The sequence below is a fragment of the Myotis brandtii genome, unplaced genomic scaffold (assembly GCF_000412655.1).
Source record: "Myotis brandtii unplaced genomic scaffold, ASM41265v1 scaffold581, whole genome shotgun sequence".
Taxonomy (NCBI): domain Eukaryota; kingdom Metazoa; phylum Chordata; class Mammalia; order Chiroptera; family Vespertilionidae; genus Myotis; species Myotis brandtii.
Window position 1 is genome coordinate 637,398 of NW_005370182.1, and position 3,282 is coordinate 640,679.

Genomic DNA, 3,282 nt, shown 5'->3' on the forward strand with positions numbered 1-3,282 from the left:
TTGAATGCCTTATTGATTGTAACGTGACTATCCCATTGATTGTGATCTTACTGGTTATCGAAGCACATTCTTCTGTACCTGGGAAACAGGACAGCACAATTACCCTAAATTGTTTTAGTGTCCACAGATGGTGCGTTCCCTGTCAACTCAGTGGTCCCAAGACCTGAGGGTTCTAGATAATGTGTTTCTGTCAACTCAGTGATCCGGAGACCCAAAACTATAATTTAACTAACATGCTTCATTCTGCTTCTGTAAACTGCTTTTTTGCAAACCAGGTTCCTCATTCCAAACCCTGGGATGTAATCAATACCTTTGTGATCTTTGCCTATATAAATCTGGTGTTGGGGTTGGAGCGGGGACTGCGAGATTTGGAGAGCAAAACGCCCCCTCGTAGTCCCGGATTTGCAATGAATGTGACTCCTTAATTCGACTTCTTGAGGCGTCCTTGTGTGATTCGCGGGGCACATGACAACAGTATGTGGGTAAAAGGCAGAGATGAGCTGGGAGAGGCTGCTGGGGGCTGGAGGGAGTTTGCAGGAGAGATGACAAACTAAAAGTAGACAATGATGTTGGCAAGCCCCTTCGTAAGGAGGAAAGACTTGAAGCCCTCCAAGATGTGGTCTAAGCTGGAGCCTTAGAATGTGAAGATTTTTTTTTTTTTTTTTGAGACATGAGGGAGGGGTGGGGTGACTGGCTCCTTGCCTAGGGGCATTCCAGCCTAGGGGTATAAATCCTCTGAACTTCCAAATGCCGGGGCATTTGGTTTGGTTTCAGCCGTCGGGGTCACCCGCTCAGGTTCTATCAGAGTGTATTTCTTCACTACAAAAAGCTCTCGCCTGCGTTTGCTGCATTTGTTGCATTTGTTTTCTCTTGCTCGAATTCATTCCTACAAGCAAAACAAGAACTGGGGCACAGAGCTATCTCCAGCTAGAGATCAGCCCAACCGCCTTTGATAAAAGAACTTCCTCCAGCTTGGAGAGGAAATGATGCAACAGAAGAGGAAGCTGGAGAGGTTGTCTTTGTGTCTATTGAGATGATCACAGGTGTTTAATTATTTTTAAATTTTAAGTTAAATTAAATTGTTTTACCACTTAAATTGTCTTAACCATTTTTACGTGTATTAGTTCAGTGGTGTTAAGTATATTTTCATTGTGCAATGGATCTCCAGAACTTTTTCATTTTGCAAAACTGAAACTCTACAATTATTAAATAACTCCCTATTCCTTCCCCCAATGTTTAATTTTTTAAATATGGTGAATTAAATTAATTCATTTTCTAAGTTTCTTTTTTTATCATTTCATATAGTTTTTAAAAAATATATTTATTTATGTGATAATCCATGGTCACAGGTATTTTTTAGTACATTGCTATATTTAGTATCCTAATATTTTTATAGTAGAGTAAGCAGCTAGGAAGATATGAGCTGGGAGAGGAGAGGCAGCTGGGAGTTGGAGGGAGTATGTACGAGAGGTGACAGACTAAAAATAGACTATGTTGTTGGCAGGCCACTGTCCCTCATGAGCCCATTCCTATCCACCTATGACAAATAACCATTGCTTTCTTATTTGTATCTTGCAGAGATTATTTTAGTGCATATACAAAATATTAGTTCATTTATTTTTACAGTTATTTTATTTCTTTTTTTTAAAAAATCCTTACCAGAGAATATTTTTCTCATTGATTTCTAGAGCAACTGGAAGGGAGGAAGGAGAGGGAGAGAGAGACACACACATCGATTGGTGGCCTCCTGCACGTGTCCCTACCAGGGCTGGGGAACCTGCAACTGAGGTACTTGCACTTGACTGGGAATCGAACCCTCAACCCTTTCGTGCATGGGCCAATGCTCTAACCACGGAGAAAACTGTCCAGAGCTGCAGTTACTTTCATACATGACATTGGTCCATAATTTTTATTTTTTTGTACTATTCTTTTTTTGGTATCAAATTATTTAACTTCATAAAATGCCTTGAGAAGCTTACCTCTTTTTCTGTTTTCTGAACAGTGTGCTAAGATAGAGATTAATCTGTTCTTCAGAGATTTGATAGAACTCTGTAACATCGCCTATTGTGGGGATGGCTCTTACTAGTGATTTAATTTATTTAATGATTATATGACCTTTTAGGTTTACTACATCATGAAGTTTCAAGAGATTATAATTTCATAGGCCATTATTCAGTTGTCTAAATTTTCAAATGTAGTAGCATAAAGTTATTTGTGGTGTTTTCTTATTTTTAAATACTGACTATTTTTTTGTAAATATATCCCTTTCTTCATTCTAAATAATGACTTTTATCTTTTTGTTGGTCTATCTTACCAGAGGTTTGTCTATTTTATTAGTTCAAGAACCATTATTGGTTTTGTTTATCCTCTCTATTGTCTATTTACTATTTCATTAACATCATTATTTACTTTATGTTTTTGTTCTTTTTCTTTATAAATTTATACAGTTCTTTTTCAGACTGGAACAATTTTGTACTTCATTTTTTGAATAGGTGTTACATACATATAGATCAAATATAGAACTTTTAAAAAGGTATACAGAGAAAAGTCTTCTTAAAACCCACTGTCCCACACACAACAAGTAACCGTTGTTTTCTTCTTTTGTAATCTTGCAGAGATTATTTTAGTGCATACACAAGTATATATCTATGATCTCTTTCCAAATAACTATATAAAGAACTTCTTCATTTTTATTTTTAATTAAGATGAAAATCACATAACATAAAATTAGCCTTTTAAAAATGTAAAATTCAGTGGCTTTTAGTACATTCACAATGTTGTGCAAATACCACCCCCTACCAAGTTCTAAAACATTTTCCCCCAAACATTCTCATCACCCCAAAGGAAACCTTGTACTCATTAAGTAGTCACTCATTATTCTTCCTTTCCCCCAGCCCCGGCACCCAACAATGCACTTCCTGTCTCTATAGATTAACCTATTCTGAGTATTTCAAAATGAATCATAAGATAGATGACTTACATCTTTTCCCACCACCACTTAGTATAGTGTTTTCTAGATTCATCCTTGTTTAGCATGTATCAGTACTTCATTCTTTTTTTTTTCAGATTTCACCAGCTTTTCCATGAATGTTCTTTTTCTTTTTTGTTTTTGTTGTTGTTTTTTAAAATTAAATCTTTATTGTTGAGATTATTACAGTTGTTCCTCTTTTTCCCCCCCATAGCTCCCCTCCACCCGGTTCCCCTCCCACCACTGTCCTCATTCATAGGTGCATGATTTTTGTCCAGTCTCTTCCCGCATCCCCCACCCCCCTTTCCCCCCAA